General features: G+C 58.2%; 1 protein-coding gene across 6 annotated transcripts in view; it reads right to left on the bottom strand.

Annotated features, from left to right (window-relative positions):
- Positions 1 to 24,940, bottom strand: part of DIS3L2 (DIS3 like 3'-5' exoribonuclease 2) — a 362,160-nt gene that overhangs the window by 6,959 nt on the left and 330,261 nt on the right.

The raw sequence follows: 24,940 nt of genomic DNA, 5'->3' as shown, positions 1-24,940 counted from the left end.
CTCGTCTGAGCCAGGGAAGATGTAAAGATCTCTCCGGAATGACGAGCTTCCCAACACCCCCGGGGGCATCTCCGGCTGTAAGAACAGTGCCCAGGAGTTCCCGTCGTGGCGCAGTGGTTAACAAATCTGACTCGGAACCATGAGGTTGCGGGTTCGGTCCCTGACCTTGCTCAGTGGGTTAAGGATCTGGCGTTGCCGTGAGCTGTGGTGTAGGTTGCAGACGCGGCTCGGATCCCGAGTTGCTGTGGTTCTGGCGTAGGCCGGTGGCTACAGCTCCGATTCAACCCCTAGCCTGGGAACCTCCATATGCCATGGGAGCGGCCCAAGAAATAGCAAAAAGACAAAAAAAAAAAAAAAAAAAAAAAAAAAAGAACAGTGCCCAGGCAGGATGGGCACCAGAAGGCTCCGTGGCGGCAGTGCATCCCCTTCCTGGAGGTGTGGGTTGTGCTGTGGGGTAGCCTGGTCCCCCCCCACCACTGCCAAGCTCTTGGGAAGGAACAGTGAGGGCACAAGAGTGTGAGTGGGCAGAGCCCCGCCTTCCCCAGACAGGGCCTGCTGCCCACAGGGGTGGCTCTGCTCCACCAAGCTGTCCCCAGACCACGTCTGTCTCCCCCAGACCCCCTGCCAGGAGGAAGGAGGGTGTGGAAAGGCCCCAGGGCCGGCAGCTCCAGGGCCAGCCTGGACCCTGGGAGGAGGCCCACCCAGGCCCTGCCCTCCTCGCCCCCTCTGGGGGGACCACCCTGGGCCGGCCCACAGCCCAACGCCCCCCACCCACTGCGGGGCAGGGCTTGGGCCAAGGACTGCAAGGGTCAAGCCTCAGCTGACCTCGGCCAGCGGGAGGCCTCTGCGTGCCATGAGGAGTTTCCCATCCCCCCGCCCCCCGAGTTGCAGGAACGGGTTTTTTGTTTTGTTTTGAAGTTTTCTGCTCTATTTTATTATTATTTTAAACCATCTTATTTATTTATTTTAGCCGCAGCCTGCAGCGGCTTGAATGTGGACTCTCAGTTCCTAGACCAGGGATTAAACCCAGGCCGCAGCAGTGAAAGCACTGGATCCCAACAGCTGGACCACCAGCGGACTTTGAAGCAAGTCTTCTAAGCAGCCGTCCTGCCTCCCACCCGCCCCCCATCTGCCCTTGAGCACAGCACTTCCTGCTGAAAACCCTTGAGTTCAAGAACTTGAACTAGTCACAGAATCTCCTGAGGTGCAACCTGCGTCCTGGCCCAACCATGTTTTGGGTGTAGGTCCCTGAACAAGTCATGGATCTTGTGTGTGTGTGTCTGTGTGTGTTCTGCTGTACCTGTGGCATGTGGAAGTCACAGGCCAGGGATCAAACCCACAGCACAGCAGTGACCTGAGCTCCTGCAGTAGTAACACCAGATCCTTAACTCACCGAGCCACACAGGAACTCCTGTGTGTGTGTGTGTGTGTTTCTCTTTTTGGCAACTCCCAAGGCATGTAGAAGTTCCAAGGCCAAGGATCAAACCCGTACCACAGCAGCTACTGGAGCTACAGCAGTGACATCGGATCCTTAACCTGCTGATCCACAAGGGAACTCCCAGGGCCTTCTGGTCCTCCTTTCTCATGAATACAGAACGGGCGTAATGTGAGCCCCTGCTTCACAGGGTGGATGTGAAAACCCACCGGGTAACACTTTGTTTCAAGGGCAGACCCTGTGCCTGGACACAGGACCTGTTTCCTCACTCCACCTTCCATGCCACACGGCCAGCCTGGGGTCTCCCCGGGGTGCCCTGTGATTGTCAGCCCTGCCATTTGTCCCTCCTTGGCTTTTCCATGCCTTCCCTGGAAGCCACCTCCATCCCCCCGAGAAGCCACTTGGCAACAAGGGCCAGGCTGCCCAGGGCCCCTGTGTCACAGTCTAGCACTGTCTGACTCTTCCTCGTTGGCGTTCATACTTAGAGCTTGTCACCCCACGAGGAGTCCCAGCTTCTGCCGGACGAGGGTCTAGCTGCTGTCTCGGCAGCCCTCGGTCAGAACCTGCAGCCCGTCCTCGGCTAAATGCTTCAGGTGCAGTCAGCAGTGGGGTGGGACCCACTCAGCGGCACACACGGCTGTGTGCCAGGCAGGTCTCCCCACGCAGGCCGAGGGCCCCCGTGGGCAGGGGGCACTGGGGCTGTTCCCTGGAGCCCTGGGGTCTGCAGTTCAGCTGACCCGGGGCTGCGTTTTGCTAGTGTGGCCAGCAGGGGACAGCATGGTGCCATGCAGGGTCTGGGTGAGCTCAGGCTAGGGCAGGGCCAGCAGCAGGGCAGGGCTGGGGCGGTGCCCCCACCCCCAGGGTCAAAGGAACGGAATGCCTGGGGAGCCTCCTAATCAGGAGCCGGGCTCCTGCTCCCAGTTCCCGCAGGGGCGCCCCAGCCTCTCCTGATCTTGGGAAAGGAGAACCCAAGAGAAGGGATGCCAGGCTGGGGCTGATGCCCGAAGCCCCGGGCAGTGAGCACAGCCCTCGGTCAAGCTGCTTCTCCGGGGACCCCACTACCTGTTCTCCCTGGACCCCCAGTCCAGTCCCACGAGTCACCTGAGGCTGGTGAGAGAAAAACGATACACTCCTGTTAACCTTGAGAAGAAAGTCCGATGAAGCTTTGGACATGAGGACTGACCTTGGGCAGGTCCCTTGCTACGTCTGGGGCTCCACACCCCTGAGGGTCTCAGCTCCCCCTCCCCCCAGCACGGGGACAGGAGCTAAGAGGGAGCCTGTGGAACTCTCTCCAGCACGGCTCAGAGGGCCTGCCTGAAAACCGTCAGTGTCATCAAACAGGGAGGTGGCACAGCAATAAGCCAGATGGACCCCTGGGTGCTGCCCTGGGACAGTGGCCGGGACATGTCCCCACGACCTGTCCTTAGAGTCCTTCCTATGCCCGCGGGTAGGAGAGGGAGGGGACAGAGGAGGTGCGAGCGAGGGTGGAAGGGGGGCCTGGAGCCCGGGCTGGTCAAGGGGTGGCTGGGAGGGTGCAGCGCAGACGGAGGCAGGTCCCCCATGCAGCGTGGGAACAGCAAGGCCGAGGGGAAGCCAGATTCCACTGAGTTTGGGATTTGTTGGGCACTTGGGAGGGGGAGCTGGCTGGGCCAGCGCTGGGGCGAGCGTGGGGGGGGGTCCCTGCTCCCAACTGGGACCAGCAAAGGGCCCTTCTCACTGGGCTCCCCAGGTCCCCTCTCGGGTCAGTTCCCCGGACTGGCCAGCAGGGGGCGCGCAGCATCTTCCTTCAGCAGGAGCTGGGACGTGGCAGGAGCAGCTTAGAACCCGGGGACTTCTGAGCAGGAAAGGCCTTACTTTATCAACTGCAGCCCCGCGGCCCAAGTCCAGGGGTCTCTGGGCTCCCATTCAGTGTGTTCTTCCTGGGCCAAAGCCAGCTCTGGGGCTGAGGGCTTTGCGCTCAGAGGAATGTGGGTGATTAAATGAGGAGCTCCTACTGGTGACCCTTTCAGCAAGCAGCCCTTCACCCTGACCTCCTTCCACCCCCCGGGGTGGGGTGGGGTGGCCAGAGCTGCACACCCAGGGGTGAGCAGCCAGAGCTCAAATGACAGTCTGAGCTGTCCTGAGTGGTAGCATGTCCTCTGAGGACTAACCCATACTGGGGTTTGCAAACTCCAGTGGGGATGGAGCCCTGGCCTCAGACCTGCTCCTGGGTCTGGGTACCTGCCCTGATGCTAACGAGCCCCTGCTCGCAGCACGGCACAGGCACAAGATGGGTCAGCTCTGCAGGGGAGGAGGGGGCGGTGCTGGAATTGCCTGACAACTGCTCTAAATAGGGGTTCAGGAACGGCCTCCAGCCATGATCAGCTTCCTGAAGAGCAAGCCATGTCTTTAGAGACGGGATCTTGGTCCCAGGCCTGGCATCTGAGGAGCAACTGAAGCTCAGGGCCACCAGGGATCCACAGCCCTGGAGCTCTGGGGTGGGCTCTGCTGTGACAGGTGAGTGGCCACCAGGGGGCCGTGCCAGGACACAACATGGGCAACACTCACTCCCCAGAGTCCCACCTCCCTGAGCTCGGGGCCTCCAGGTGCTGGAGGGGACAGCACCTACTGCCAGGGAGGAGGTGAACAAGCCTAGAGGCGGCAGAGTCCCTCACCTGCTGTGGCAGAGGGCAGGCAGGTAAAGGCCACAAGCAACCGGCACACAAGCACACACACTCCTCACGTGGCCAAGATGACTGGTCTCGCATGGTGTTTGCCAGAGTGTGTTAATGTTAAAGAAAAAGGTGCAAATACATATGAAATGCTAGGGCATTATTTTATGAATTTTTTTTATAGGACATCCCTTTGCCATTAAGATGCTAAAATAGCTACGACAAGATAGAGCTACTGGGATCTGCTGCCCTCTGGTGGTTGCACCCACATGCATCTCATCTTAAAGGACCATTTTTGGAAAAGGCTGCTCTACTTGGAAGGGGTCAGATGGTGGCTAAATGAGAAACGGGCTAAAACGTCTGCCCCTTTGGAGGAAGCCGGCCCATCCTTGTCCATCAAGGAGCTGGGTGTGCCCGTGGTCACAGAGGGCCCTCTGCTTGGGCAGGTGGGGGGGTGTCTGCTCTTCACCTGTCCTGACCCGCCTCCCTCCTTGCTCCATGCGCACAGGCCAGGGCAACTGGAGAGGAGGAGAGGTCAGCGGGTACTGGCTCTGACGCTCAGGAGCTGTGTGACGGCAGATACATTCCTGAACCTCTCTGGAGGTTCAGGAAACAAAATGTATACAACTGCCTGGTCTTAACTAAATACCGCGTTATTATCAGGCATGCTGCAGATGTGACTGGCCTGGGTGCCCCAACCCTAGGATCTGGGATCTGGGCCGAACACAGCGAGATGCCAGAGGCTTCCAGCCACGATGCCACTGCCTGGTCCAGGCCTCCGTCTCCCCAGCCGGCCGCCCTCCCTCCTCCCAGCCGGTCCCGCTGTTTTCATCTTCACACCCAGAGCGGTGCTTTCTTTCTCGAGGGCAAATCCGACCACTGCCCCTCTCCTGCCCGAAGCCCTTCAGAGGCGACCACAGTCCTCAGGCCAGTTCCACCTCCCAGGAAAAGGAGGTTTGCTGGCCGTCTCTTGTCCTGTGCCCGGGGGGTCCCCTCGCCCTTCTCCGGGTCCCCCAGCCCTCACACTGCAGTCACTGGGAATTCCTGGGGCTCTTTCTTGCTTCTGTCCCTTGGCACGGCTGTTCCCGACCCTGGACTCCTAATCTTTCTCCTCCCATCTCTCTTTCTTGGATGCGCCCTCCTCTGGGGAGGCAGCATGAGGGGCCCCTGCCTCCCAGGGCTTCCTGGGCATCCCATTCCTATCCCATCACAGCAGGTGGCCCACCCCCCGTGATCACCCCTTTCATCACGGGCTGTACCTCTCCTCCCCACTCCACGCCACCCACCCCGGGCCCAGGGCCAGGCATTGGGCAACTGTGCACGGTCAAGGATTCCCATGGAGTTCCCTGGTGGCTAAGCAGGTTAAGGATCAGGATTGTCACTGCTGTGGCTCTGGTTATAGCTGTGACTCAGGTTTGATTCCTGGCCTGGGAACTTTGCATGTCATGGCTGTGACCAAAAAAATACAAAATAAAGAAAAGATTTCCAGGTCAGGGCACATTCTGGCGCTTGGAGGGCTGCGTCCCTGCCACCACACCCTTTTCTGCGTAGCAACAGCCCTCAGGCACATACCTCTGACCCCTACCACTTGCTGCTGGAAGTTGTTGAAATCATAAAGCTCTGCCTAGGAAAAGAGCTCCACTGACCTCTCTCCTAAACATGAGAAAGAAGCAATTGCGTTCCTGGCTCTCCCCAGGCCACGTCTACGGGGCACCGCTCCCCTCTCACGGCAAACTGGCGGCCTTGCTTTAAACCAACCCCGAGTGAGGCGCCTCCCACCTACAGCCGTTCATTGCTTGTTCACTTCCTCACCCTCAAACCTTTTGGAGCTGCTGCTGCGGGTCGGTGCGGTGAGACAGTGAAGAGCCACCCGTTAGGCACAGGTGACAGGCTACGTGCAGCCCCTGAAAGCCTCTTGGAGCCCAGGAGGTGCTTTTATCCCCTTCTAAAGCATGGGGAGCTTAAGGTGCAAAGAGGTGATCAGGCCCAAGTCCCCCTGCTCCCAACCAGCGGCAGGGAGTCATCACCAGTCTGCGTGACCTCAAGGCCCTGTTGCCTCTGTGATGCCCTGGACACTGCTGCCACCAGAAAGCCTGGGCCTGCCCTCCGGGAGCCCCACCCTAGTGGGGTAATACGCCTGCAGATGCGAGGTCACTTCCAAGAGATGGCTGAGGAGGGCCACACGAAAGGGACGCAACAGTACAGGTGCGGAGGAGGGAACGCATCAAGTAAGACTGGAAAATAAGGGATCTAGGGAGGAGAGACGAGGGCTGGGGGTGGGGGCAGGCAAGCATGGCCCCCAGGGCCCTGGGTGCCGGACCCAGGATGGGGGGACAGTGGCACCCCGGAGCAGAGGCCTGGTGCAGCTGGGGGAAGAGTCAGGGCTGGCAGGAGGCAGCCAGAAAGGGCAGGACAGGCCAGAGCTCAGGGCCGCAGGCAAGCTTGGGAGTGGGCAAGACTGTCACAGGGCCCAGCGGGACAAAGTGGGAGGGAGCTCGGAGGGTGACGCGGTGGCTGAGAAGTGGAAAGTGGCATGAGAAGAGGGAACCAGGCCCCGCTGGGTGGTTGTGCAAACCCAGCAGTGGGGCGGGGGAGTGCCCTGGAGGTGGCCGCTGGACTTGGCTGGCAGGAGCGCGTGGCTGTGGCCGTGGGGATGGGCAAGGTGATTCTGAAAACCAAAGATTCAAGGGTGAGGGAGGCGGTCAAGAGTGGACTCCTGGCAATACACTATCAGTGAGAGAGGCAAGCGCTGGTCTGAGAGGGACCGAGAAAGGCCTCTGCAATGTTTTCTGTTATTGCCTGAGGTTTCCAGAGGATCGGAGTACGTTTTCAGGAGGAGCCAATAGGAAAGAACCCGGGGCTGAGCGCGAGACCAGTGCGGGAGGGAGGGAGCTCCAGGAGGGAGGTGGGCCTCCAGGGCTGGGTGCAGGGGGGGGGGCTCTGCGCTGCCCCCTGTGAAGGGGGACCCTGGGGGAGACCCCCCCCGAGTGGGGATCAGCTGGGTAACCCGGAAGCCTTGCCTGACGACTGTCCCCAAAAGTGTCTTCTCAAGTCCACTGGACACAGGAGAGAGGAGAGAGCCCTACACCCACCAGGTCAACAAAAGGAGGCCCTGGACCTGGCCTCGGCACAGGGCAGCCTCCCCGGGCCGCCCTGGGTGGGGGGTGCTGGTCTCTGAACTGCGGCAAAGGCAGGCACGGTCCAGACGGGGGTCAGAGTTGGGCTGGCCACGCCGAGCTGGTTGCTCTCCGCTCCCCTAGAACTGCCTTAGACGAGGGGGGCGGCTGGTGATGTGCCGGGGGTCTCAGGCCTGCGCGGCGCTGATGCTGACGGCAGGCTGCAGTCCCGCCCTGCCAGGCCTGGGCCTCTCCTCCGCCTCGACCCTGACCTCTCCGCCCTGCCGGGCAAGAGGGGCTGGGCCTCCACAACGTTCCCTTTCCAGATCCATTTTACCAGCCTAACCAGATGAGAGACTCAGCCCACCCCTTCCCCACCCAGAACGCTCAGAAGGTGGCTTTGGAAAGGATCACAGAGCTGGGCAGCCAGGGCAGAGTGGCATGGCTGCCGCCCAACCCTGAAAATGCATCGCTTTTCAAAGACCAAAACCAACTGAGAGACTAGAACAGCCTCTTTCCCCTCAGCCACCAGGCACTTGTCGCAGCTCTGCGGAGTCTCATGCAAATGGAATCAGGCCACTTACGGAGCTAGTTCAATTAGCTCCTGGTGAAAACTACTAACTTGGAAATTTGATAAGAATTTGCTCCCTGCCAGCGGCAAATCCATTTCTTCTAAAGACGGCATTTTCCCCACTTGGGCACTCACCGCGGGCCGGGAGTCCTTGGGCTTTGCATTGGCCGTGAAGGCAGCTGCTGGGCCCTCCTGAGAGCAGCGTGCCCGAGCGGGTGGGGGGCGGGGGGGGGTTCACTGCGGCTGACAGCCCGAGGCTGTGACCACCCTGGAGGGGACCCGCTGCTCTCCTGGCGCCCCCAAATTGAGTGGGATGTGGTGGGAAAATGCAAGGGCCCAGGGAGTCGGAGCAGGGGAGGTGGGAAGTCTGGAGCCAATGAAGACAGAAGTGGGAGCAGCTGGGCTGGGGCGGGGGAGGGAGCGAGGTGGAGCTGGTGGCCTGTGAGCCTGAAAGGGGGAGGCCTGGAGAGAGGGAGCTGCCGGCAGAGTGGCCTGGGGGCGGTGAGGGGGCGCCCACCCACGGCAGCAGGCACCCTGCTGCAGGCCTCTGCGCCGAGGGTGCTGCGGCTGCGGCTCGGGCCTCTCGCTGACCCCTCTCCTCCTGGGCTGACTGCAACCTGCTGAGCGCTTTGGACCTTCCCATGAAACCGCAGGGAAATGAATGGGGCCGCGTTCACAGGCACGGAAAAGCCCAGAGGAGCAGGCCTCTGGAGCCAGACATAACAGGCCCCGTGGGTGAGGCCGGAGCCAGGTTTCCTCTTCGGGGAGGCTGAATCCACTCCAGGCCTTTCTATAGGCTCAGCAGGCGGGGCCCAGCTGCAGCAGGAGGCACGTTTCAGCTGCTTGTTTTTCTAGCTCTAGAGGAAGTCTCCAGAGGCTCCGCTTCAGAGAGGCCGGGGCCCTGCCAAAGGGAGGCCCAGCGGCTGCGGTAGGGAGTGGGGAGGGGACATGCGGGGAGCCGGTTGACAGGCAGAAAGCCCTTTGTCAGCGTAAAGCTGGAGAAGCCTCGCTCCCTTCCCGAGGTTCAGGGCTCTGCTCTTCAAGGCACCAGCAGGCCTGCGTGGGGCAGTGGCCCTGGGCTGAGCTGGTGGACAAAAAACTCCCCCAAAGCAGAACCGGGGCGCAGTTTGTGCTGAGCGGCCTGGCAGAGCTGGGTCACTAGGGCTTGCTGGCTCCACTGCGGTGGGGACACACATGGCTTCTGCCACTCCTCGCTGCTGTCTAACTGGAATTAGAACCGCTGACCAGAGGAGGTGCAGCCAAGACGCACAGAAGCCAGGCCACCTCTGGGAGCCACCATAGGGCCCTCCAATGGCTTATCTGCCCCGCGTGGACCCCAGCCCAGCAGCAGGGGCTGGTTCTGCAGCCTAGGATAAAGGACAGAGCTTGGATAAGCTCCGTAGGGGCTGGCAAGGCCATCACTGACGATGACCACTTGTTGGTCACTTTTGATTTGGAAATTAGGCTTTAGGCCCCCAAATATTTGAGAGAGAAGTGTGTTCTGGATACACGGGTCCCCCCCTGCCGCACACACGACAAAAGGCAGCTGGGTAGCAGAGGACAAGGCACAAAGGCAGGCGTTCCTGAGCATTTGAGCGTGCTTTGCTCACCTCCGAGACACTTTTGGCCCCAGGGCCTCTGGGGAGCAGCTCCCCTTGGGCAGGGCCACCCCCCCCACCACACGGCCACCACAGGCTGGTCTCAGGCCAGGCTTTCTGGGCACATTATTTCATTGAGTCCTCACAAAACCCCGCATGGGAAGTGGCAGGTCAGCCCTAAATCTATGCAGAGGGAAACCGAGTGTCTGAGAAGCCAAGGACAGTGACCATGGAGATGAGAGAATGTGGCGGGGCTGTGGTCTGGAGACTGGGCTTTGTGACTCTAAGGTCTGTCCTCTGTCCCCATCTTGTGACGGGAGGGGGGGCCAGGCCTGGTGCTGTGAGCGGAGGAAGGGCAGCTCATGTGTCCATCTGGAATGGGAATCCCAGTGCTTTAGGTCAGTGGTGGCTTCTCTGCCACAAAGGGAGAGCGTGTGTCTCTCTCCCGCCCCGGCCCCAGCGCAGCAATGCCACCTCGGGCCAGCCGGTGGGCAGCTGAGTGGGCAGCTGGGCCCGTGGAGGGAGGCCCACAGGGGGTGCAGCAAGCTGCCCGGGGGCTGCTTCTCTGCCCACTGTGGGAATCAGCTGGAGCAGTGGGGCCTGAGCCCCGACACACCGACCTCCTACGGGCACTGCGCGGGGGACCCCAGGAGGAGAAGGACGGGTGCAAGGCACAGGTGGGACGTGTCCTGGCGGGGAAGCCATCTGGCTGTGAAACCACCTTGGGAAATAGCTGGGCAGACTGCATGAGGGTTCCAGTCGCTGCAGCGGCCCCTGCGGGGTTCCTCTTCACCCTAAGGTCCTCTCCTAAGGACTGGGCGCCAAGGTTTCCTTGCAGTGACCGGCCAAGGGCTCTGCTGACAGCGAGAGTCAACTCTGGGCCACGGTGGCACCTGGGGCGGTCCACCGCTTCCCTACGTCCTTCCTCCTGATTGTCAAGGGCACCTCCTGTCCTCAGCAAGGGCTGCAGCAGCTGCAGAGCCGAAGTCACTCATCTCGACCTAGTTCGCCATCTCCCTGGCAACCTCAGAGGGACGGGCAGCGGCTGCTCCCTGCCCCCGTGTCTGATGTTGGCACACCGCACAGGGCAACACGGAAGCCCGCCTTCGGGCCGGGCAGGGCCACCTCCATAACCCTGCCTTCCCGCCGCCTGTCTCCTGCTCAGCGGGACAAAGAGGACAGGCCTGGGGCTCCCTCCCCACGTGGACGCCTCCTCCCGTCTGCCTCTGGGGCTCCGGCCTCCTTTTGGTCGCGGTGCTGCCCCTGGGATGAGCACAAGCGCCGAGCTGGCTCCCTCCCACGGCTCTAGTTCGCCTGCCACTGGCTCACAGGCTCTGCCTCTTGCATCTGTGCACCTCGTTTTTGCTAACGCTTCTCCTGTTCCACCTGCGGAAACGTGCTGCGGAGGGTCACGGGGGAGCGGAGAGTCATCTTTGGGGCCGTGGCCGTCGTGACCCGTAGACATCCTGCCCTGCGAGCCGCCGAGCCCCACGGGCGAGCCTCACCCGAGCCCCGCTAGTCTGTCCCACGAGGGTGTTTTCTCACCCACCTCTGCGCCGGGCAAAGAATTCGGGCATTTTTGCTTCCCCTGCTGGCTTCCATCCTGTCAGGAGGCCCAGCCCTGGCCATGTAAAGGCGCCGAGCTAAGGGCACTCTGGCGTCTTGTGTCAAAGGCTGCAGCTCCTGTGGCCCTGGCACCTCCCGCTGACCTGACGCCAGCCTCAGCCCAGCTCTCCCCGCGGCCACGAGGAAGCTGCCAGCCTCTTTGGGCTTCCCCTGGGGGGAATGGGCACCCACACTTCCTAGGACCCCCCCCCCCCGGGGCCTCTCTGCTGCTCCCTCACCTGCCACGCCCTAACCCACCTCCGCTGAATCTCAGTTCAAGGCATCCCCCTCGTTGGCCCAGGCCCTCTGGGCTCTTCTAGCCCCAGAACTCATTGTTGGATTGCGACTATCTCTTTTGAGGCCAGATTTCCAGTCTGGGGACCAGGCCTTGCCCGGCTCTGTGTCCCAGGGCCAAGGGCACGTGTAGGTGCCATTCCACCTGGCTCAGACGGGCCACGGACTGTGATGGCCAATGCTTTCTCAACTATGTCTGTTTGGGGAATGAACGTGGCACTTCAGAGACATGATTTGCTTGGTGTTCCACAGAAGATGCAAAAGGGGGGCGTTCCCTGGTGGTCTAGTGGTTAGGATTTGGTGCTTTCACTGTTGCGGCTTGGGTTCAATCCCTGGTCTGGGAACTGAGATCCCACATCGAGCCGCTACATGCTTTGGCCAAAAAGAAAAAAAAAAAAGAAAGATTCATTTAAAAAAAAATACAAATAAAAAAATGTTACAGGGAAAACAGGCCTGTTTGTAGAGGCGGAAGTGGGCTCCAGAAGGGCCTAGGAGTGGGGTTTGGCTCCTGCAGCTCCCCTTCAGTTCTCCCTGCTGGAAAGCAGGCAGGCAGGTGAACTCAACAGACGGAACCTAGGTCAGCTTCTGCCAGCCTGATGGGGCATGCTAAATGTGCTCCAATGAAACTCTTCCTTGCCTCTACACAGGCATGACTTAGATCCAGCGCTGGCGACAATGTGGCTGGGGCTCACTTGTTGGCCCCCTGAGAGATGAGCACTTTTGTCCAGAGCAGCCCTCCTCACTCTCAGTATGAAAGCTAGCAGATTAAAAAAAAAAAAAAAACCAAAAAACCCCCTCTCTTTCCACGCCTGGGCTGTTTCCACTGAACTAACACTTGTCTTATCACCCACTGGGACGCGGTGTGTTGAGTCTGGCAGAGCTCTTCACCAGTAATGCGACTTTTAAAATATTGACTCGCCGTTTTATGAACTAGGTTCAGAGTGGTTTAAACGGATTTATTCCCGTCCCGAGCCTCTGGGCTTCCCCAGCATTGTCGCGACCCTCCTAGACACACACAGCCGATCTCCAGGGCACACCGGCTCTCCCTCCACACCCTGGAGGGGTGGCGAGCAGGGAGACTGGTGGCTCTCGCCCCCACCTCGACCCCTGCATCTCTGGACCAAGGAAAGCTCTCAGACTCAAGCTGAGTGACAGCATCAGTCCTTTCCAGGTGCCACCCTCAACTCCACCTTAGACCCAAGGCCAGAACAGCCTGGATTAGGCCTCCTTCCAGGTGAGCTGAGTTGACGGCAAGGCAGCAAGGCCAGTGGGTGTCCAAACCTGACTACATCCCGTGGTTCTACTTTCTGAGCTGCCTCTGCCGGCCAAGTCCACCTTTCAGAGCCCTGCTTTTCCAGGACCTAGAGATGCTCTCCGAAAGTTCTCCAGGCACATGGGAAGCTGACTAGACTTCTGCGGCAGCAACGGCCTCCGGGAGCTTCACAGGTAGCTCAGGCCAGGTGTGGGCAGCCTTTTCCTTTCAGGCCTCCTCAGGGTGAAAACTGCTCTTCCTGGGAGAAGCCACAGCACCCAGGGCTCTCTGGCCTCAGCCCAGCTGCCCCCACGTGGGAGGAGGCCCTGCCCAGTGCCCTGAAGGGCCCTGCGGGGTCCAGGCCTCCCGCCTCTCCCAGCAGCCACTGCGGAGCGGGACTGTGCTCTCTCTCCACGCCCGTTCATTTCCCAGAAAATCCTTGTGAAACTCGAGCCCAGTTCCTCATAGGTCACGTTTGGCTGTTGCAGAATTACTGCCAACGGGTCATTTTGCAACAGCACAAAGACCTGGCTGCTGGCTTTATCAGAACATCCTCACAGGCAGCGTGAAAATCAGGGCAGGGTCCACTGCCAACCTCACACAGCGACTGGGCACACACCTCTGCCACGGCCTTTGTCGCCACCTGTGAAGTTGTCTGACACACTTGTCCGCCTCGGTGGACAGGATCTTTCTCATCGCCTGGCCCTGGCACAGCAGCTGGTACTAGCAGGAGTCCAATGGTTTGCTAGACAAGCAAAAGAAAGGCGTCTAGATCTGGGCCAGGAAACCACCTGGCAAGCGCCTCCTCTGCCCACGAGGCACAGGGACAGATGTCCTCAGGGTGCTTCCTCCCACGCTGGGGAGGTTCCTAGGGGTCACTTTTTAAGCTGGGCAGGGAGTTGACCCACCTGGCAGGTAACACAATGCTGAATATATACGGCTTCCTCAAGATGCCTGTACCTCCCACCCCCCGGCACGAGCTCAGCTTTATCGGGGCTCTGATGGGTTCTGGCCTCGGGCCTCCAAGGAGACCTGGTCTGGCCTGGAGCTGGGGGAGGACGCGCAGGTGGCCGGCTTCTCCCCGTGCGTGGGCAGCTTCGCTTTGTAACGGAGCACAGCAGGCAGTGGCGACCCCCGCGTGTTCCTGCTTGTCAAGGTCAAGAGGGAGGGCGGGGGTCCACCCCACTCTGCCCGAATAACCCAGACAGGCTAACCTCTCCAAGCTCGCTACCCACCGGGTAAGGCGGCAGTGTGATACACTGTGCCAAGCTCTTATCTCAGGGCCTGGCGTGTGGCAAGTATTCCATAAACATCAGTGACAACTGTTACAATAACCTTAAGGTGACAAGAGCTTGGTGTCATTAGAATACGGAAGAATGCTAGAACAGAGGACACGAAGGGACAAGAGCAAAGGCAGCCTGCAGACGTGCCTTCAGTGCTTGCTGGGCGTCCGGGGGCTGGGATGGAGGTACCGCCCTGGCCCTTGAGCCCAGGGGATCGGCGGATGGACACGGACTCACTCCCCGGCCCCCCGCCCCCGTGAGAATTTTCTTAGTCACACGCTGGCTCTTTCCTGGGGCGTTTGTTTACCGGGTTCCCACAGGCGTGTTCTGAGCCCTCTGGGCAATGGTTCCCTGAGAGGATCCCAGGCGGGTGGTTTTACCCCCCTTCCTCTGCGCTCTACCCACCAAGCCTTTTCCATTTCATTGCAAGGAGTTTATGGGTCACGAAGCCTGAGTGGAGCCTGCGTCGCAGGAAACACAGCAAAGTACTGGTGTTTCTGAGGAGGCGAATGGCCACGCAGAGAAGATAAGACGACACTAACGAGGGAAGGATGCACTAGGGAAAAGCCAAAGGAGGCGTTCCCGTCGTGGCGCAGAGGAAGCGAATCCGACTAAGAACCATGAGGTTGAGGGTTCGATCCCTGGCCTCCATCAGTGGGTCAAGGATCCTGCATTGCTGTGAGCTGTGGTGTAGGTCGCAGACGTGGCTCGGATCTGGCGTTGCTGTGGCTGTGGTGTAGGCCGGCAGCTGTAGCTCCGATTCAACCCCTGGCCTGGGAACCTCTATACGCTGCGGGTACGGCCCTAAAGAGACAAAAAAAAAAAAAACAAAAAACAAAAAACAAAAAAAACAAAAACAACCACCAAAGGAGTGAAGAGTTCCTTCAGCTTCAAGAACAGAACACTGACGAATTTCATGGTTTCCTAGAATATTTATGACACAAAAGATGGCAACCAGCTAACGGGTCTTTCATCTACACCCAGGACTAACGAGAAGGAAGAGATTTAGATGAAACCTGGGGGCTGTTAGAACTAAGTAAGACTTTTCCCAACATGACAAACGCTCTAGACAATTCAGTTCAAGTTGATTTAAAAAGTATGATATCAGCTTGCTTATCTAAAACTCAAGCACACACTCAATCTTGAGTATCTGATACACGGGGCAGGACCAGGGAACAACCAACCAGCAAGGCCTGTGATGACCAACGCAGCACCCCCTTCGCTCCTCACTCAGAGCCCTTCCTCTCCTTCGAGGGGGCAAATGGGAGCTGCAGCTGCTGGCCTATGGCACAGCCAGGGCAACAACAGAGCCAAGCGGCATCTGTGAGCCACGCTGCAGCTTGTGGCAACACCGGATCCTTAACCCACTGAGCGAGGCCAGAGAGCCAATCTGCATCCTTATGGATACTAGTCAGGTTCTTAACCTGCTGAGCCACAACGGGAACTCCAGCCTTTCCTCTTCTTGATCGATTCTAACCTCTACACTCGGCTTCCTCACTGACTCCACACCGCCATGGGCCTCATGCTCACAGCTGGGCTGAGAGGGTGCTTGTGGCTTCTTCAGGACAGTGGGGCAGAGGTGACAATGGGTCCTGACTGCCACAGTGGACACAAAGACAGTTGGAGCAGGGCCTTGGCCAGGTCCAGTGAGAACACGTGGCACTGCAGGGATGTTTAGCATACAGGCCACGCTGCCCAGCACAACAGAGCCCAAGGAGAATGCTTCTGTATCACCATACGGATATCATGGATAATCCTAAATTATTAAAAAGGGCTGGACGATGTCCAGGAGACACTATCCAAGAGTAGGTCTACAAATGAAAACGAAAGCAACGCCTGCACTGAGCTCAAACATTAAGGTATCTAGAGAAGGATGGCAGCCGGCCCCCACTGAGTGAGACGCCTCGAGAAGACACCCACCGCGAAGGGCGGGGTGCCGAAGCCCCACAAGAGCAGGGCTCCCTGGGAGCCAGACAGCAGGCTGGGCTTCCAGACAGGGATGCTGAGGGGCGGGCGTGGACTCCCTGCCTCCATGGGCCTCGCTTCTGAGCGCATCCCACAGCCCCTCTGTTCCAGGGTGAGGAGGGCGGGGGCTTCAAGCCTAAGAACCGAGCCCTGTCCTCTGCCGCCCCCGTCCACTCACGGCTGCTGCGGCCCCCGCTGACCGTCCTGGGCTTGGAGGGCAGACACCGTGTCTCACTCATCCTCCACCTTGGAGCCCAGCCCAGCAGTCCCGGGGGGTCCTCAGGGTTGTGGGGTCACGTGGGGCCAGCCCGGGGGGAGCTTGCAGAAGCGGAGTGTGGGGTGTCCCGGCTCTCAGCTGGGCTCTGCTGGGTCGGGTTTTCAGGACAGCTGCATAAGTTGGCCACTTCTTTCTGGCCTGACTCAACGGGCGTGAGCGGGGCGCTCGCTCTGGTCTCTCTGTGGGATCCCTCCCACCCGGGGACCCGCCATCGCAGAAGTGCAATCTGAAGGCAGAGCATCGAGTTCGATTCCTCTCCAACAAATAAAGCCGCTGCGCAGTGATTTATGTCCATTGATGGCCTTTGTCATCAAGCACAGCAATTCCCCCAGGCTCCAGAGGCGTCCTGCCCAACCACCAAGAAAAAGCCACAATGCCCTAGAGAGCTGGGGAGTGGCCGCGAAGACAGAGCAGAAACACTTCCCCACAGAGAGCACAGCCAAGAGCCGAGTGCGCCAAGCACGTCCTGGTTACCTGCCAGGCAGCTGCAGGAGGTGACGGCCACGGGCACCTTTCTTCAGGCCTGGTGCCAACACGCCATCCGTGGCTATTTCCTACACCTCCCCTGTTCCCTCCCCGAGGGTATCTCAGGCCTCTGTGGCCTGGGCCTGGGTTCCAACCTCCTGTGACCCAAGAGAGGGTGTTTACCGCAGAAGCATCTGCGACTTCAAGTATCTGAACATGCCCTTGAGGTTAGTGCAGCACCACGGGCGGCACTTGCCGAGGACTGAGAGGGTCGCTTTATCAAACAGGGGACTGGCCTGATATCCTCAGCTTCGTCTAGAACGCCCTGAAGCCCCAGGAGAATCTGGGGCCTCCTGGGGTTGAGAATCTGCCCAGCTGAGCCATCAACCTAGAAAGGCTAGCCTTCGGGGCCGAAGAAGAGTCTTTCCTCTGGGAATGGAATCTGTAGATGGACAAAAACCCAGAGAGGCAGAAGAGACAGATCATGCCAGAAAATTCTGACAAAGGTATAGGTGTGGCAGATAGAGAGGAACAGAGAAAACACAAATGCTGGTCCCCCCCTGCCCCAATCCTCCCGCACTGGTCAAATCATATTATCATACGCCCAAAAAGCACTTGGAAAAAATTAACCGAAGGGTTCCAAGCTGTACTGGATTGCTGCAGCCCCAAGGGGCTTCCCAGGGTGGACAGAACTGCAGTCCGTTGCCACAAGATGAGTAAGCAGAACGGCCAAGGTGTACAAAGGAAATTTAACAAGAAGGAAAAAAGTTGTTTGCTTAATGTAGCCCTGTGTTAACCGACCAAAAGAACTCCCTTTTACAAGGTCTGTGAGAGTTTCAAAGCCTACAGTTTCGAGAGGTCCTGGTGGCCGAGGATCTTCTGTCTTGGGTCATCCTTGGGTCGTTGTCTGGGCTGCAGGATGGGACAACCTCCTTGCGGCTCGGCCAGGGAGCCCCTGGCAGCCACAGGGCCTCTTCAGGTTCCGTCTCTACCTTCCTGGCACTCTTCCCTCCTCTCTCCAAATCTCAGCAGAGAAAGAGTCTGCGTATCTGCATCGGGCCCACCATCCTCAAATTGGGACAGCCGAGACTCTAGGGGGCTTACAAATACAGAGCTCTACCCAGCAACCCAAGCAGCCTGGCCAGGAGGAAAGCCCCCCATCCCCACCGCCTACCTCCTTGGCATCAGACAAAAGCCCAGATGGCAGCCGAGGCTAGGGAGGGCCCTGTACCTGGCCTGGTGGGTGGCTCAGACAGGTGGCCGAGGCGAGCTGCAGGTGCAGCCCTGCAGGGTCGCAGACTGGCAGGGAGGGCTCTCTCAGCAGCAGACCTTTGGAGGCCCCAGTCTGCTTCTGTGAGGGTGGAAAGCACGGAGGGTGGGATGGCGCAGAGGAGAGCTGTGTAAGGAGATGGGGAGGAAGGCAAAGGAGACGCCGTTCAACACACCTGCGAAGCAGTCTGACGACGCTGCGCTGGGAGCTCTGGGACAACCACAGTGTTGTCTGTTCTACCAGGGAATTGGGGAGTGTCAGAACAGCCTGGGCTCTGGCTCCGACACCACCTGTTAGAATCCCTGCTCCGCTGTATCAGTCATGAGATCCTTCCATAAAAACACACAAGGCCCAATCTTCCTCACGAGGAGAAAAGAAGCAGCCACGGGCTTGTGATATTCCGTTTGCCTACCTCCCAGCACACAGACCACCACTGCCTCATTTCAAATTTAAAAGCATCCTTGAATTGAAAGATCGTCTTGGGGAAAAGTAAAATCAAATGTCTGCAAAAGGGAGTTCCAGTGTAAGTTTTCATAATTTAAAAAGGACTTCACGGAGTTCCCGTTGTGGCACAGCACAAATGAATCTGACTAGGAACCATGAGGTTGCGGGTTCGATCCCTGCCCTCACTCAGTGGGTTAAAGATCCGGCAGTGCCACGAGCTGTGGTGTAGGTCACAGATGTGGCTCGGATCCCATGTTGCTATGGCTGTGGTGTAGGCCAGCGGCTACAGCTCCGATTAGACCCCTAGCCTGGGAACCTCCATATGCCCTAAAAAGTGAATAAAATAAAATAAAATAAATAAAAATAAAAAGGACTTTATGGTAAGAACCCTTTTCTCTGAGATCAAAGAACAAGACATGCACCCCCACTATCATCACTCCATTAAAGAAAAAATTGGATATATAAAAAATCAGGAGGAATCTACAAATGACTTATTTGAAGTGGATAAACTCATCGAGCAAGGTCACTGGATACAAGGTCAACAAAAATAAATGATCTTTTCGTACTTTAGCAACAAAGAGCAAAAGGAAATTTCTAAATACCATTTAAAATATTAAAAGAGACACGTCACAAACATTAAACACCTAGGAGTAAGTCTAATGAAAGATGATCGAGAAGGCCGCTGCATAAAAGATTATAAAATATTACTGAGAAAAATTAAAGACCTAAATAAAGAATGGGATATATATCATGTTTGTAGAGTAGAAAATAATCGTAAAAGTGCTAATTCTTTCCCAAATGGATCTACAGATCCAAAGCAACCTCAACGTAAATCCTAACAGGTTTGTGTCTGTGTGTGTGTGTGTGGCAAGTGACAAGCTGATTCTAAAATTTATACAGAAGTGGCGAGGGCCAAGATTAGCCAGGTGCCCTTGATGGAGGCGGAGCAAGGTGGAAAGTCTAACTCTACCGAATTTCAAGACTTTGACTAAAGGTACCGTAATTAAGACAGGGTGGTGCTGACACAAGAAGAGACACACAGATCAGTGAGACAGAACAGACGCGCAGACACAGACCCGTGTGCCGAGGGACCCTTCATTCTGACACAGGTGAAGCACCGTGGAGCAACGGGGAAGTCGTTTCAGCAAATGACGCTGGGTCAATCAGATGGCTGTACGCAAAAAAATGAAACCGGCTGTACCATATTCAAAAGTCACCAGAGTACCTTACAGGTCTAAAATAGAAAAGGTGAGCGAGTTTCTTTTCTTTTCTTTTTGTCTTTTGTCTTTCTAGGGCCGTGCTCGCAGCATATAGAGGTTCCCAGGCTGGGGGGTGAATCGGAGCTACAGCTGCTGGCCTCCACCACAGCCACAGCGACGCAGGATCTGAGCTGCGTCTGTGACCTGCACCACAGCTCATGGCAATGCCAGATCCTTAACCCACTGAGTGAGGCCGGGGATCAAACCTGCGTCTTCACAGATAATAGTAGGGTTTGTTAACCACTGAGCCGTGATGCAAACTCCAAAACAACAGAGCTTCTAAAAGATAATGTAAGAAAATTCTGATGGTTAATTTTGTGTGTCACCTGGACAGGCCACGGAACACGAGGGTGAAGCCTTGTTTCTGAGTGTCTGTGAGCACCTGAATTGGATAAAGCAGGCCGCCCTCCCCAACGGGGGAGGCCTGATGAGAACAAAAGCCTGAGGAAGGAGGAGTTTTTTCCTCTCACTGCTTGAGCTGACCATCTCACCTTATCTTCCGCCTGCAGACAGAGACTCACCACTGACCTCCCGGGTCTCAGGCCCTCAGACTCCACTAAGCTTCACCACCAGCTTTCCTGGGCCTCCAGCTTACACACAGCAGATCGTGGTGGGACTTCTCAGCCTCCATAATCACACGAGCCGAGCCAATTCCTCAGGATAAGGCTCCGTGTACACACAAATGTCCATCCTGCTGGCTCTGCTTCTCGGAGAACCCTGACTAATAGAAACAGGTCTGTGATTTCTACAGAGTTTCCTTAAATGAGATCTAAGAAGAATTACCCACAAACAAAAGACTGATACACGGAAATACGCTGAAATGAAGAACTTCTGTTCATCAAAACACGAAAGAGAGTAAAAGGGCAGCCACTGCGTGGGAGAAGAAATCTGACACATGTACAGCCAGCAAAGGACTCACAGCCAGAAGAGAGAGAACGCAAAGTCCACTAGGAAAGGGGCAAGCCCAGGAGAAGGAGGGCGATGACATCTGAAAAGGCACTCGACAGAGCAGCCGATGAACAAGCCAAATCTCACACGCAGCTGGCGGCAGTGTTAAACTGGTACAATCACTCGGGAAAATTGTTCAGCACTACCCACCAGAGTGGGTATCTTCTCTGCCTTAGCAATTTCGCTCCTAGGTCTGTACGCCAGAGAAATATATGCATATGCGCACCAAAAGACATGGATAAGCTGAATTATTTGTAGTAACCCCCGAATGGAAACAAACAACCCAAACGTTGACTGAATTAATGCCGACTGGACAAATCATGATGTATTCCTACAAAGGAAGTTTTATAGTGATGAAAATGAAGGGCTGGAACCTATATGCAGCAAAAATGAATTCTCACAAACATACTGCTCAAAGAAAAGAAAGTCAGACGCAAAAAGAAGGCGCTGAGTGATTCCACCTCTGTGAAGTTCAAAGCCAGGCAAAACTAATCTACTTAGAAGTCACGATGGGGGATTCCTTTCTGGAGGAAACGAGGGTACGTGGGAATCTCCCGGGGTGCTGACATGTTCCATTCCTTGGTCCGGGTGATAGTTTCACGGCCTGTTTGTTTTCTGATTCTCTTTGAACTAGAGGCGCATGACTGGAGCATTCTTCTCTACGCATGTCATGGTTTACAATTAAGATCTGCAAAGCAAGTTTATGGTAGGAATCTGTTTTCTTGTGTGTGGACGGACTATGGAAGAGAACGGTGGCGTGGATATGAAGTCGCAGCACATGCTGAGACAGGGACCACGGTGTGTCTGCATCTGGCTTCTGTCCGCTACAATCTCCCCACGGCTGCTGGCTGCTGGCTTCCACTCTGATCAGTTCTGCCCCGAGGATGCCAGCAGGAGCCGAGGGGCTAGGATTTCCAACAGGGCCTGAGCACCTGGCCTGGCAGCAAAGGAGACCCCTGCTGAAGCCGTGTGGTGCTTTACAGCATTTGGGCTCCATCCATCCCCATTCTCCTGGGAGGTAGGGAGAGGGTGCTGACTCAACGCTGCTGAGTAAGACTGTCCCTGCCCTGGCCACCTGTGGGCTGCAGTACACATGCGGGAGACAGGGTGACTGTTACCAAACGCAACGTAAGCCACACAGGAGGCGGCCTCGCTGACCCAGGCCTTGCCGCCCGCCCTGCCCGGGACCCGCGGCCAAGTTCAGCGCACTCCATGTGGCTGTTCCTGGCCCCACCCTGCTGCGTACCACACGGCGGAGGCAGCATCCTGGGGAGAAGCCTGCTGGCTCTCCCTCTGTCTCACAGTCGACCCGGGGCAGGGCACCTCTCCCGGAATGGGGTTCCCCTTCTCAGTCGGGGTGTTCACACCCCCTTCCCTTTCTGTAGGGAAAATGGAGGTCAGATGAAACATGGCATTTGGGGGCCTAGGGCAGCATCGTTGTTGCTGTATGATGGTCTGGAGTGACAGAAGGGAACAGGCGCCCCCGCCACCTCTCTGCACGGTGTGAAAGTGCCGAAGCATGTCCCTCACCGCTCACCAGCCAGGTTCCAGCTGCTTAGGCAGGAGTCGTGCCTGCATCACAGCAAAGGCCGACCCTGAGGGCTGCCACGGAAGAGGGTGAGCACACCTGCCCCGCAAGCGGCCAACTCCAACACGCACGCTGCAGCTGCAGGTGTGCTCCCATGAGGTCACTTCTGGCACCTCCCCTGGGTTGAGATGCCTCCAATTTCCCCCAAAGCATTCCTCCCCCGTGACTCGCAGCTCCCCTTTCTCCTAACCCAGGGCTTCTGCAGGAACAAGAAGGGCATTCTTCCTTCTCACCTGGTAGCGTCGGGGGGGCGGGGTTGTCTGGAGGCTCTCGGGTAACACTGCTACTTAGCCTGAGGAACTGGCACCGGGGCCAAGGTGCAGACACACAGTGTCGCTTCCAAAGGACTGAGGACACCGGGAAATGTTGGTGTTGGTTTAAAGCTGTCAGGGCTGCCGGGAACTATTTCATCTGCTTATTTAGGTGAAGGAAGAGGGTGAGCACCAAGTAGAGGGGAAACGAGTTAAATGCAGGAGCCCCTGTGCTGTCTCCTGCTGGAGGGCGGTGGCCTTGAAAAGGCGCCTCTCGGGTCTCCTGCCACAGGAGCACAGCCGGCCTGGGCTCAGCCGCAGCCGCCCGACCCACTGCTGCATTTGTACCCAGGCCACACTTCCCAGGGCTGCTCGCAGCAGGTGACCGAGCACTCCGAGGACCTGCAGGACATGGGGCTCCTCCGACAGGCGACTCTGGCTCCAGGGCTTCCTAGGAGGCCGGCTGCAGCCCGAGACTCTTCCCACCTGGCCCCCCTCCTCTGCCCTCCTCCACAGGGTCCAAGACGCTTCCTGCCTCCACTGCTCTCCCCTTCTAACCCTGTCCTGGCATCTTCTTCTTGGCAGACCTGGTATAACACAGGTGGTTCTGGACTGGGTCTGAGAGGGAGGCAGAAAGGTGGCGTCTGGGGCCAGGCGGGCTCACTACCTGCTGGGCAAAGACAATGCTCTTCCGGGTAGAATGTGGGGCCCGGAGAGTCGCCGGCACAAAGCAGTGGCCCAACTGCTCACTCACTCACCAGTGGCGACCTGGGGAAAAGCCTCTGCTTGACTTTGCACGGGTTCAAGCATTTGAGAGCCCGGGAGCTACTCCGAGGACTGTGTGGTGACACACCGACGCCCAGCAGGGGGTCAATGACAGACTGAGGGCCGTGAACCATAGGCCAAGTCAGGGAGCCGGAGGGCCTCTTTGGCAGCTTACAGAAAGGTGGCCCACACGCCCCGCAGAAGGCTAGCAACGTCCCCCTGCTGCACGGCACACAGGGGCCTGCTTTCCTCTCAGGACCAAGCCCCACCTCATTTCTGGAGCTTCCAGGCCGTACACCTAGGTGCTCCTTTGGTCTTTTTAGGGCCACACTCGCGGCATATGGAGGTTCCCAGGCTAGGGGTCCAATGGGAGCTGTAGCTGCCGGCCTACACCACAGCCACAGCAACGCCAGATCTGAGCCACGTCTAAGACCTAAACCACAGCTCACGGCAATGCAGGATCCTTAACCCGCTGAGTGGGGCCAGAGATCGAACCTGAGTCTTCACGGACACTCATCGGATTTGTTACGGCTGAGCCACAACGGGAACGCCCCGTACCTAGGCTTGAGTGCCAGGGACATCTGGCTGGGGATGTGCTGGGCCTGCCAAGGGAGGAAAGAGACTGCATACCAAGGGTGGGAAGGATTAACTAGCAGAAGCCGAGGGGCTTGATCTGAGGGGCCAGGAATTGAGATAAGCAGACACTCACTGAGGGGGTACTGGGATGTGGGAGCCAGCACCTTTTCAAAGACCCCAGGCGACGGGGCAAACTCTTGCTGCTGGGTGGGCCTTGGAAGCCTGCAGGAAGCGGCAGCTAGGGCTGAGCAGAGGGGAGGGCCTGAGCTGCCCTGCAGACACCAGAGGAAGGAATAGAGAGGCCGAGGGGAGGGGCCGTGCTGGGCCCAGAAGACCTAGCAGAGGCCGAAGTTCACCACAAGGCTCACAGGACAGCCCTTCGCCAGGGTCAGCAGAAAAGTGCTGGTGAGGGCCGCTGGCGTTGTTAAGGGGTTTGGGGGTGGCTCTTCCTCGCGGGCCAGAGAGGACAGCAGGCGAGGCGGTCACAGAGCTGGGCTCATTAACACCTTTGGGGATGAGGGAACTCGAGGTACCAGAGGCCAGGGGGCAACACGGTGAGGGTCCCCCGAACTGCTGGTGACGCTACTGCCAGCATTCCTGGGACTCTGTGCATCAGGGGCCCGAGGGTGAGAGGAGGGGGTGGTCGTGGTGGAGGAGGGGCACGTGGGGTGGGGGATGGGACTAACCAACCCAGAGCGGGGGAGGGACCCGCGCCGGTGCCGCCTGGCCCCGCTGCGGACAGACAGCAGATACATGCAGGAGAAGGACGCGACAGCCATGGGCTCAGAACCCCCGCCTGAAGGTCTGGGCCGCACCCCAGCTGAGCCACCAAGACCTGCGGGGCGCTGGCTGAACACCGAGCGGATAGTGGGGAGGGGAGGCCGGGGGTGGGGGAAGGCCCCCTGCAGAAACGGAGCTGGTGGTTTGTCCCATGAACATCTCCTTTCTAGGCTTTTCCTGAGGATTAGAGGCCACGGGAGCCACGGAGGAGTCCCTTCCCACGCTGGAGCGGGGAGAGGGCACCGGGCGAGCCGCGGCGGCCTTGGGAAGCCCGTCCAGACAAACGGCCTGGGCCTTGGCGTCCCTGTGCCTGGGTGACTGGGTGCCACAGGCAGGGCTCCGAGGCAGGCCTGCTCCGGGGAGGTGAGAACCGCGCTGCAGGCGCTGCTCCTGCCAGGCCTCCCGTCCCCTGCCTCTTCCCCAGGATGGGCCAGTGCCACCAGCCTGTGCCCACTCATTTTCTGCCTTCATCCCCAAATGTCTGTGATCCTGCCTGGAGCTACCTGTCAGTGGGCCTGAGCGACCCACACACGCTCCATGGGAAGGC

Source organism: Sus scrofa, chromosome 15, assembly GCF_000003025.6.
Source record: "Sus scrofa isolate TJ Tabasco breed Duroc chromosome 15, Sscrofa11.1, whole genome shotgun sequence".
NCBI lineage: Eukaryota > Metazoa > Chordata > Mammalia > Artiodactyla > Suidae > Sus > Sus scrofa.
This window is presented reverse-complemented; position numbering and strand designations above follow the sequence as displayed.